At 40.2% G+C, this 12,523-nt stretch overlaps 1 protein-coding gene and 1 long non-coding RNA gene across 2 annotated transcripts in view; one reads left to right on the forward strand and one right to left on the reverse strand.

The window, feature by feature from the left end:
• LOC306836863 (protein NLRC3-like) overlaps positions 1–12,523 on the reverse strand; it is a 103,620-nt gene that overhangs the window by 7,069 nt on the left and 84,028 nt on the right. The window lies entirely within an intron of this gene.
• LOC306836867 overlaps positions 8,281–12,523 on the forward strand; it is a 34,467-nt gene continuing 30,224 nt past the window's right edge. The window contains exon 1 of the long non-coding RNA XR_013780822.1: positions 8,281–8,293. This is a non-coding gene — a long non-coding RNA (uncharacterized lncRNA). The remainder of the gene's footprint in view (positions 8,294–12,523) is intronic.

Below are 12,523 nucleotides of genomic sequence, written 5' to 3' on the forward strand. Positions count from 1 at the left end.
CACTTGATTGGAGTCTCATGGAGGATCTTCTTTTTAGAGTCTGTCTCCATCTGTCTCACCTCATGTTGGGTGTTCACCTCTTCTCTCTGCCCCTCTGTGATGTGGAGCTCAGTGTAGATCCTTTTGAGGGGGCTTCTACTTCCTGTTTCATCACTTCCTTCAGTCACACGTTCACATCTCGTCTTTAGACTGACCTTATGTTGATCTAAAACCTCCTGCTGACCTCTATCTACTGAAAGAGAGAATGATAGAATCTGATTACTGTTTTCAGATGTTTTTGTAAAAGAAGTAAAAAGAGTTTTAATTTCTAGACTTTTGACATTGACCAATAAAAGTTGTGTTTTAGGAGGAGATCACAGAAGTACAAAGGTGTACAGTCTTACTTTGTTCAGTGCTGCTCTGACTGACTGTCTGCAGTCCAGATTCTGGTCTGGATCTTTCTTCACACTGAGGACAGGACGAGTCTCCTGCTGAACCAGACTGGTCCCAGTATGAGGTGATGCACTGTCTGCAGAACCAGTGTCCACAGCTGGTAGAGACGGGATCCTTCAGGACGTCCTGACACCCAGGACAGGACGTCTGCTCCTGATGCACCTGTATGGCCTGAACCATGAAGCAGGATTCAGGGTCACTTCAGGGTTAACCCTGGGTTTACAGTCCTGAAGGTGGTTCACTTCTAAACTGGGAATATCGCCATGGTAACTGACGCTGCACACCAAACCTGCTCAGGAGCAGGATATGTTGGAGATAAGAGATCAACCTGTGAAAATCTCACTGACCAATCAGATCTCTTGATGACGCCACTTCATCCCAGTGGCGTCATCAGGCCTATTTTAGGGGGTCTGAAGCCTCCCTAAAACTTTCTTAAGCCCCCTAAATAATCTAGTGTTTTGATATAAAAACCTTTTTTTTTCTTTTTCTTTTTTTTACAAAATATGTTGACAAATTCAATATAAAGTGTCCAGAATATGAGCTTAAATAAATAATCATGTAACCTGTCATTATTTACTTAAATATGATGATGAATCTGACAGTTTCCCTTCACTTCATCGTGTCAGGTAGAGAGACCCTTCAGCGCGTCGTTATCCAATCCATTCCACTTGTTCATATAGAGACCGCCCACGTGACTGATAATCCAGTCCGTGTTTTCCCTGCGACCTAGCTTGCACTCCTGCAGCGTGTGCGTGTAAGATGAAGTACACACAGAGCGGCTAGAACAGCGTGAGGAGAAGGACGTGAATGCAGAGTGGATATAAGAAAGTTTTTGAACAAAGTAAGTATTCTTCTCTGCTGCTAGTAATAATTAGTTAGCCCCCAGCTAACAGCACAAAGTCCCATGTAATTAATGAACCAAGTGCTTCCTGTTTGACAAGTAAAAACCTAGCTTGCACAGTTACTTTCCAGCTCTAAAACAACTCTGCTACTTAGCTAGCTAGTTAGTGTGAAATGCATTGTGAAGGCCCTGGTTGTTTATAGAGCTAAGTGTGCACTCTCTTTACCATATACTATCTTTGGGCTGATTTCCTTCCTTCTGGAGCATCAGCTGTGTTTCTCACTTTATGCACGGATGCACACCTGAAACAGGAGCTGAGCTCATTCACTATGATTATCATCATTGAATATTAACAATAATAATAATGCTAAAAATACACTAATAATAATAATAATCAGTCCACCACCCCATTGACCTGCAGGAGTCAGGACAGAGGAGCACAGGGAGTGAGAGGGGAGAGATCTCTACTGGAAAGGTGAGTCTGAAGGATTTCACAGGATAGAGTCATTAGTGATGCAGACAGTCTTTGAATATGATGGAACTCAATATGAATATGAAACATTTCAATCAAGGCGCACCATAACAGACTTATGATTGATTAGAAAGTGGAGAAAGCCAATTTATAGATGGATAGATAGATAGATAGATAGATAGATAGATAGATAGATAGATAGATATGTAGTGGCACTCCGTCTCTTTCTTCGTCCTCTGTTTCACTTATTGGAGTCAACTCACAGTATTTGCAACGCGAGTGAAAAAACAAGACAACTTTCCTTCGTTTCGAAAGGTTTACTGAAAAAATGTCAAAGTAAAATACAGGTTTAACAGAAGGTCTAACGCACGGTCAAAAAACTGTTTTAGCTTCCATTAATATTTGACTCCAACTGCTGACGTTACATCCGTCACATTTAACTACGCAGTGATGTCACGACCGAAACATTCAGAAACATAAAAAATAACCTTTTCACCATTTTAATGACTAAATTATGACCTTACAAACTATTTTAAACATTATGAAGAAACATGAAATTACTGAAAATCACATTTTAATCATTTTTAACTAAATATTTGTAATCAAATCAATTAAATTGCATATTGGCTCTTACAAGATAGATTAGATAAATAGATAGATAGATAGATAGATAGATAGATAGATAGATAGATAGATAGATAAAATATTTCCCTTCACTCCCTGAATCTACTAACGCTTCTCATCCACTCTCAGCAAGCTGACACCTTTCCCCCAGAATCCACCTTGTTTGAAGCATCCGACAACATCCAATCAAATGTCAGAATAGCCCATGAAGAAGTGTGTAATGGATGTTAGCGACGCGAGCCCATACGAGCCACACAAACACCATGCTACCAAAGATAATTACATTTGCGTCCAAAACCTACGAGGTGGTAAACAAACAAAGAGCTGCCAGATGTAGAACATGCAGTTCAAGAATTACAGACGGGGATGCAACAACTTCAAACTTCGTTCAACATTTGAAGTCACACAAAGAACGGTAAGTGGAGGCTAATATTTATTGTGAGTAAATGCATTAGATAACGTTAGCTAAACGGCTAGTTTAAATAGCATTACTGGAAACTACAACTCTGAAGGTACGTTAGCTGAAGTTATGGGGAACGTTAAGGCCCCTCCCCATTTTGTGTCAGAGTCGTGCATTACCTTGTCGGGGATCATTTCTCTTCATTTTTCCTCACATATTTAATTATTGATTATTTGTTTTAGCACCTATTTATACAGTGGTGACATTAAGTACTGCAGGCTACTAATAAACGATACAGTTTACATTACTTGTGCTTACTTTTCCATATCGTGCTACACTATACTCCTACTGCATTACATCTGAGAGGGAAATCATTTACTTTTTACTTCAGTATGTTTGTCTGACAACTTCAGCTAATTTTCAGATCGCAGTGAAAACCTTGCATTGTGAATTCAAATGTGCTGATTTTGAATGTTTGCAATTTATTTTGTTTTGTAATTAATTCCAATTTCATTAAGTGTTACTGTGGCTTTTAAATATAACTTAACTTCATAATTTTTCCTGAACATTCCCCTCAAAATCTGAATTGTATTCTTCAAATTTGAAGCTAATTTAGGCGTTGTAGTTTACAATCTAATTACTTTAACTAGATTGGTTATAAATCTAGTTTCATCTGCAAGTCATGTGGGCCTGTAATGCATTTTCTGACATCTGTTTAACGTGCTTTTCTCTTACAGATATGAAGAATACCAGATCAACAAAAGAATCATAAATGAGTCACAACAGCCGTCAGTCTCACGGTTCATGGACACCCGTGCAGGGCAGTACAGCACAACTCATCCTCAACAGAAAGCAATCACTAACTCAATACTGTCAGACTTGGTTATTGATTGCAACATGCCGCTGTCTATCGTGGAAAACAAGAGTTTTAGTTTTTTCACTGTTTAAAGACTAATATGCAGCAGACTACATGAGACTGCAGACATGCTGAGATAAAGCTGATAATAATCCACTTTACATTCTTTAATCTGTGCCAGTAGAAAAGGCGTCGGCACGTTAATATCATGTTCATACAAAAAAGTTCTTATCTAAACCAAGGCGCTTCAGAGTTTTCCATGTTTTTACACCGTGTCCTAACAGCACGCCAGACGTTTACATGGCGTTGCATTGTTGCATCCGTTACATATTTCATTGTTTGCTCTGTGAAGTTCAGTTTGTCCTTTCAAACAAAATGACATCTACAGAGCTCTCATATTGAGGAGCTGTCGACTCGAATCACTCAGAGGCTCGTCAATAAACCACTCACCATCAGACCAATGAAGTTTTTCTCAGCTGCTGACACAGGTCAAAGGTCAACATGTCAGTCCAACATACAGACTAACAAGTGACAGAAGTTAGAGTAGAAACACATCACACTGAAGTCTGGAGTCAAAATAATCATCACATGAGAAGAAGAACTGCAGCATTTCTTGGTAGCTTTTGACCTCTGAACATTTCTAGCAGCTGTTTCATGTTTGACCTTCCTCTCCTGTAATGTGTGGAGAACAGATTCATTAGAAATATCACTGAAATGAACTGTGAGCTGATTCCTCTGTCAGTCCCTGATGGATGAAGATCTCCTCAGCTTGCAGAGCTTCTCCACACACAAGATGGTGGAGGTTCCTCCTCTGTGGATCATCAGCTGCTCCTCTCTGCTCCACCAGAGTCCTGATCACTCACATTATGACAGAGATCATCACCATGGACTCCAGCTAAAGAGAGAAGAAGAGAGATGACAGAAATCAGAAGTTACTGTCATGTTTACATTATAGTTTCTGTCGTCATGACAACCTGTAGTGACCTGGGGCCTGCACCACAAAGCAGGATTTAGGGTCACTTCAGGGTTAACCCTGGGTTACAGTCCTGAATGTGGTTCACTTCTAAACTGGGAACATCGCCATGGCAACTGATGCTGCACACCTAACCTGCTCAGGAGCAGGATATGTTGGAGATAAGAGATCAACCTGAAAATCTCACTGACCAATCAGATCTCTTGATGGTTGGGCTCTGTGAGCTGATGGAGAGAGAGCAAGGCAAGGCAATGCAAGTTTATTTATATAGCACTGTTCAGACACAAGGAAATTCACAGTGCTTTACAGACATAAAAACAGAAAAACATTAAAACAGAGCTTAAGGAAAGAATGCAAAATACATCATTAAAAGACGGGGATGAAGGTGAAAATACTTGATAAAGGAACAACTGTTAAAACTATTAAAAAAGGAAGAATGTGTTGCAGTAAGGCAGACAGTATATTTCTAATTGAAAGCCTGAGCGAATGACAAAGTTTTTTTTTTAACTTATTTTTTATTAAATTTTCTTTTCAACAGTTACAGTGGTAGGGCACATCATACATACATGGTTAAACACATCCTTATATCAATGTCCTTATTGCTCAGTGGTAATGGCGGTGTCTTCTTCTCGTCCTCGGTAATCAGTCCATTTTACACATTTATCCTCAAATTGTGTCTCTTGCAGTCTCAGTTTATGTGTGATTTTCTCCATTACAAAAATCTCTTCCACAGTGCACATCCACTGCTCCTCCGTCGGGGGGTCTACTTTGTACCACATTCTAGTAATAGTTTTTTTACAGGCTGACAGCAGTACTTTAACAAGATACTCATCCTCTGGTTGTATTATATCCTGTGTTAAATTTCCCAAATAAAGTATCTTACATGTTTTCGGTATCTCATATCCTATTATTTTTTGTAAACCCCTCCACATTTTGTCCCAGTATCCTTTTATCTTTTGGCAGGACCAAAATATGTGTGTGTGGTCAGCATCAATGTGGCCACATGCTCTCCAGCATGGCTGCTGAGTAGACACTAACCTTTTCTTAGTCTTTGGAGTTATAAAAAATCTGACCACATTCTTCCAGTTAAATTCCCTCCAGATCCTGGAGCTAGTGGACGTGCACTGCGTTTTACAAATATTAAACCACTCTTCCTCTGTTATTTGTTCTTTTAGTTCCTTTTCCCATTTTTCTTTGATATAAAGGGAGGAAGATTTTCTACATGACATCAAACTTTTATAAAGGACTGAGATTACTCTGCATTTTTTTCCTTCATAAGCTCTCCGAAATACCTCAACAACTTCATTATCAGTGTCAGTTTTTATCTCTTTCTCATAATAATCCTTTATTTGTAGGTAGCGATATTGTTCATGTTTATCTAATCCAAATTTATCCCTCAACTTCTCAAAACTCTGCATCCTACCCCGTTCAACCATTGTACACATTGCTGTGATCCCTTTTCTTGCCCATTGTTTAAACCCGTTATCATTTACCCCAGGTATAAATCTATCATCAAATGCAAACCAACTCAAAATTCTTATCTCTTTCTCCAGTTTATACCTTTCAACAACGGTATTCCATGTTTCAATTGTGTTTTTGGTTATTGCATTCAATTGGTTACCTATCTTTCCCAGTAGGCCTTTATATGCTATCAAGTTTTGCAATTCAACATCCGCCTGCCCTATTTCTATACTTTTCCATCTTGAGAAATATTCATTATTACACCAACATATCAAGGGTCTGATTTGTGCAGCGTAGAAGTACTCCTCAAGGCTTGGCAGAGCCAGTCCTCCCCTGTCTTTAGAAAGCTGCAGAGTTTTGTATCTGGTCCTAGGTTTCTTTCCTCCCCATATGAATCTTGATATCCACCTGTCCCATTCAGTAAATTGCTTTGTTGGAATCTTAACTGGCAGAGACTGAAACAAGTATAAGAGTCTCGGTAGAACATTTATCTTAATTATTTCTATCCTTGAGCTAAAGTCTAAAATAAAAGTGGACCATCTCCCCAAGTCGCTCCGAATTTCCTGATAAATTTTAGTGTAATTCGCATCATATAGTTTGTCTATTCCTTTTGTAACATTTACTCCCAAGTATTTTATTGATTTGGCATTCCAATTAAGTTTATATATATCCTTCATCTCTTGAGTCGGGGAGTAGTTTATTGACAGGGTCTGTGTTTTCGTGACATTAATTTTGTAACCTGAATATTTTCCATAATTCTCTAGTAGGCTAATAAGTTTTGGGAAGCTTTCGTTGGGTTGTTTTAAAAAAATCAATATGTCATCCGCGAATAATCCTATCTTGTGTTCCTCCTTTCCTATTTTCACCCCTTTAATTTCTTCCTCCTCCCTAATCATTTGGGCTAATGGTTCAATAAATAATGCGAATAGACTTGGAGAGAGGCTGCACCCCTGCCTTGTCCCTCTTTCCAGAGTGAAACTTTTTGTCAAACTACCATTTATTCTAATCCTCGCCTTAGGTTCCTGATATAACGACTTAATGCAATTCACAGATTCCTCATTAAATCCAAATTTGTCCAGCACCTTATATAAAAATACCCAATTCACGCTATCAAAAGCCTTTTCAGCGTCTATGCTTACCAAAACTGCACTTTCCCCCTTGCTCTGTATATTTTCTATGACATGTAAACTCCTTCTTATGTTATCTTGAGTTTGTCTCTCTTTAATAAAACCGGTCTGGTCTTCATCAATCAAATCCTGCATAAATGTCCGTAATCTCTTCGCTATAATTGAGGTGTAAAGTTTATAATCTACATTCAAAAGTGATATGGGTCTATAGTTACAACAGTATTCCCTATCTTTACCTTCCTTTGGAATAATAGAAATAATGGCTTCCTTCCATGAGGGGGGGATCTTGCCTGATCTGAGACTATAATTAAGTGAGTCCTGGAGTAGTGGGATTAACTCTTCCTTGAATGTTTTATAAAAGGAAGCTCCCAGTCCATCAGCTCCTGGTGACTTCCCTGATTTTGCCCGACTAATTGCTTCTTGAATCTCTTCTGTTGTAATCTCTGAAGTCAATATTTCATTCTGTTTGGCACCTATTGTCGGTGAATCCAAGTTATCTAGAATCTCTGTCCGGTGTTCTTCACCTACAGGAATAGGTTGTGAGTATAAGTTACAGTAATATTTCTCAAAGACCCTTTCTATTTCTTCTGGTTCGTATAGAGTTTTGTTGGTCTCAGGGTCCCTTATTTTATGTATACTAGTTATTGCTTGTTGTTTCCTTATACGTCTAGCCATCACTTTAGTGGCTTTAGATCCTCCCTCATAGTAAGTCTGTTTCATGAACTTTGCTTTCCTTTCCACCTCTTCCAACAATATATCATTTATTTTCCCCCTAACATCTTTAATCTGATTCAGTATGTCTGAATCTTTTGATTGCTTGTGTTGCTGTTCCAGTTCTTTTAATTTTTCAATTTGTTTCTTATATGTTTCTAGTCTGACTCTCTTTGAAAATGCTGTATGAGAAATCAGCTTCCCTCTAATCACCGCCTTTAGAGCATCCCATAAGATTGTCGGATCAACCTCCCCATTGTCATTTTACTCCCGGTATTGAATTATTTCCCCTTTTATTTCTCTAACTAGTCTCTTATTGTTCAGTATGCCTTCGTTGAGTCTCCATACTGTATTTTTCCTCCTATTATTCAAATGAATTTTTAAGTAAATTGCACTGTGATCTGACACGTCAGCCACTCCTATTTTACATTCCCTCACTTTGTGTACATCTCCTTTACTCATCAAAAAATAATCAATTCTGGAGTACATGTCATGTGGAGCTGAATAGTGGGTATAATCTCGGTCAAGTGGATGAAGTTCTCGCCATATATCCTGTACATCCATTTCTGACATCATTGTATTCATGTACCGATTAATTTGTTTTCTATTTCTCTTCACACTTGTAGTGTCTAATCCGTAGTTCAGTACCACATTAAAGTCCCCACCGCACACTAATGTCCCATCTATAAGATCAAAAACTTTTTCATAAAATGTTTTTCCACTTCCTGGTGGAGCATATACATTGAGCAGTGTCACCAAATGATTTTCTAATTTCCCTTTTATCATGACATACCTTCCCTTCTTGTCACTAATTTCTTTGATCAATTCGAAGCTTACTGTGTTGGAGATCAGTGTTATCACACCTCTTGCGATTATGCCCAAAGGAACTAGAAAATGAGTTCCTATAGCCCAACTTTTTAAACTTTACATGTTCCTCCTGTGATAGGTGAGTTTCTTGTAGAAAGATAACCTGCATTTTCTCTCTTCTAAATTTAGATAGAACTTTATTTCTTTTTTTAATATTGTTTAAGCCGTTGATATTTAGTGACACCACCATTATATCATTAGGTTCCATTGTTTGTATCCCTTAAGATGATGCTTAATCCCTCCACTACAATGCTGTCAACTAACATTTTCTCATGAACAAAATATGAACAAACACAGAAACTGAACTCCCCAGCAAAAAGGGGCCTCACTCCCCGTGGGCCCTGTCTCCCTGTTGGTGGGAGTGGGGGATAACTTTTCCCGAACAAAAGGCCCCCCCTAGTGGTTTGGGGTTCACCTAAAATAGGCCTTCCCATCCTACTAGATAAGTCCAACAATCACTAACTTAATAGCTCTCTCCGTCGATTCACATGTGAACATAAACATTAGAGAAGTCTCGTTTGTAATGAAGGGAGGGGGGGTCTTAAAATTCCCCACTTCAGGTCTTCCTTAGTGGTACCCTTCCTGTTGCGGCAAAAAACAAAAAACCTCCAGTTTGTCCAACAAAACAGACAGACATTTTGCTTACCCAGCCAGCGTGTAGTCTTCAACTTAAAAACAGGAGGCGTTTAACTCTTGTGGGTTACCTGAGAACTCTTCCCCTCCCTCTCTCTTTCCGTCTTCATCGACCCCTCATCTTCTGAATTCTTGCAGCTTTTCTTTCGCTCTGTTCGCTGCGTCCAGACTGGCGTCCTGTCTCTCTCCAACGCGTTGCCATGGTGACGCTCTCTGGATCCGCTCCTCCAGTGAGGGTTCGTTGTCGCGCTGCTCACCCGTCTCCAGCCCTCTCTCCCGCATGTCCCACGCTGCGTCTTCGGCGTTATTGTAGATCTTGGGCCCGTCCGACCAATGAATCCGTATCCTACTCAGAGGGGTCTGAAAGCGTATTTTTTAATCTTTCAGAGTCTTTTTGATTTCGGAGTAGGATTTACGTTTTTTCATCACCTCGGTGGGATAGTCATGATCGAAAAAAATCTGTTTCCCCTCTACTAATATTTTCTCTTTCCAGGCTTTAGCAAGAATGCTCTCTTTGGTCTCGTATTTAAGAAAATTGACCACAATGGACCTCGGGGATGCTCCCGGTGGTGGTTTTTTCCCGAGACTTCTGTGGGCGCGTTGAATAGCGAGGTCAGTTCCCTCCGGTAACGCGAGTTCGCGGCGGAGGAGTCCCTCCACCAGTTCGGTCACAGACTCATTGTCCCGTTCAGCCACATTGTAAATCCTTAAATTACAACGTCTTCCATGTCCCTCCACTTCGGTCAACTTTTCTTGAAGTTTTCTTTGTTGTTTCAATAGAGTGAGGATGGCTTCCTTCGCATCGATGTTCCATTCCTCCAACTCCGCCACTCGTACCTGTGCCTCAGTGATATCCTTCCGCTGCTCTTGACTGTCCGCGACATTTTGCGCCAATTTTCGGTTAATTTCGTCCCTAAAGCCAGCAAACTCTCATCTCTTCTTTAAATTCGTCTTTGAATGTTGTGAGGTCGTTTTTCATCTCCCTTTTGAGGTCACGTATCTCTCTAGTGATATTAGCGAGTCCCTCGAGTACCGTGTGGGCCTGTTCATAGTCGTCATTTTCCCCACTTGCTGCCTCGTCTTCAAACTCGTGTTCTCCCTGGTCTCTGGACATCTTTTTTTTCCTTAAACTTCTCTGCCCTCGTCCCCCACTCATTGCTTATCAGTTTAAAATTCGTGTCTTCGATTTTTTCATAGTTTGGGGGGAATATTTTCTAATCGACTCAGGAGCTCTACTCTATGCTGCCATCTTGCTCCGCGCCGTCCCGGAAGTCCGAATAACAAAGTTTTAAGGCCTGATTAAAAGGAGTTGAGTGTGCCAGCAGTCCTCAGTTGTTCAGGGAGTTTGTTCCACAGTTGAGGAGCGTAGTGACTAAACGCTGCTTCACCTTGTTTGGTTCTGACTCTGGGAACACTGAGTAAACCTCTTCCTGAGGACCTGAGCGGTCTGGATGTTTTATTTTCTACAAGTAGATCTGACATGTACTTAGGGCCAAGACCATTTAATGCTTTTTAGACCAGTAGTAAGATTTTAAAGTCGATCCTCTGACACACAGACAGCCAGTGCAGTGATTGAATCACAGGTGTAATGTGCTCCACCCTCTTTGTGTTGGTGAGGACTCTGGCTGCTGGATTAGCTGCAGCTGTCGGACAGATTTCTTACTAAGGCCTGTAAACACACCGTTACAATAATCCAGCCTGCTGAAAATAAAAGCATGAACAAGTTTTTCTGAATCTTGTTTGGTCAGAAAACCTTTGATTCTTGCAATATTTTTCAAATGGTAATAAGCTGATTTTGTTACCATCTTAATGTGGTTGTTGAATTTGAGGTCTGAGTCCATAATCACACCAAGATTTCTGGCTTGATTTGTTGTTCTTAAGGACATGGATTCAAGTGCTGACCTCTGACCTTTCCTCTTTAGGGCCAAAAACAATCACCTCAGTCTTTTCTGGGTTCAGTTGTAAAAAGTTCTGACACATCCACTCAGTCATATCGTTGATGCACTTGCTCAGTGAGTATAAGGCACTATGGTCATTCGTTGACACTGATATATAGAGCTGTGTGTCATCTGCATAATTATGATAGGAAACGTTGTAGTATTCCATGATCTGAACGAGAGGGAGCATGTAGATGTTCAATAAAAGCGGCCCAAGGATGGAACCTTGAGGAACTCCACAGGTGATCTTCACATGCTCAGATTCATAATTACCAACAGACACAGTGTAGACCCTGTCCCTGTAGACCCTGTCCCTGTAGACCCTGTCCCTGTAGACCCTGTCCTGCAAGTAAGATTTAAACCAATTTAAGGCAGTTCCAGAAACTCCAAGCCAGTTTTCAAGTCTGTCCAGCAGTATGTTATGGTCCACCGTATCAAATGCAGCACTAAGATCCAGTAGCACTAAAACTGAGACTTAAGATGCATCACTGTTCACACAGATATCAGTTAGCACTTTGATAAGAGCAGTCTCAGTGCTGTGCTTTGACCTGAATCCAGACTGAAAAACACTGAAGTATTTATTTTGTACCATAAAAGTGTTAAGTTGCACAAACACTGCTTTTTCGATTATCTTGCCTAAGAAAGGCAAGTTAGATATGGGTCTGTAGTTATTAATTGATGAAGCATCCAGATTACTTATTTTTAGAAGGGGTTTAATCACTGCTGTCTTTAGCGACTTAGGAAAAGTGCCTGTCTGAAGAGAGCTGTTAACTATCTGCAATACATCTGGTGCAACACAGGTAAAAACATTTTTTAAAAAGCTTGTGGGCAGAATGTCAAGACTGCATGTAGTGGACCTGAGGTGTTGAACTATGTCTGTTAATGCTACTGGATCTAGAAGGTGGAAATGTACCAGGTTAGCTAAAGTGTTTTCATTAGGAGGTACAGGAGTTACAGTCAGGCTGCCTGTAGTAGACTCACTGACTGTCTGTCTAATCTGTTCAATCTTTTGGGTGAAGTGCGATGCAAAGTCATTGCATGCCTTTACAGATAACAGTTCAGCAGGAGCTGATGCTGAGGGGTTGGTCAGCCTGTCCACGACAGTAAACAAAGTCCGAGCATTGTTGCTGTGCTTGTTGATTATCTCGGAGAAGAAGGACTGTCTGGCCCTTTTGAGTTCTAAGTTATA

Source organism: Symphodus melops (assembly GCF_947650265.1).
Source record: "Symphodus melops genome assembly, chromosome: 16".
In the NCBI taxonomy this organism is placed as follows: Eukaryota; Metazoa; Chordata; class Actinopteri; order Labriformes; family Labridae; genus Symphodus; species Symphodus melops.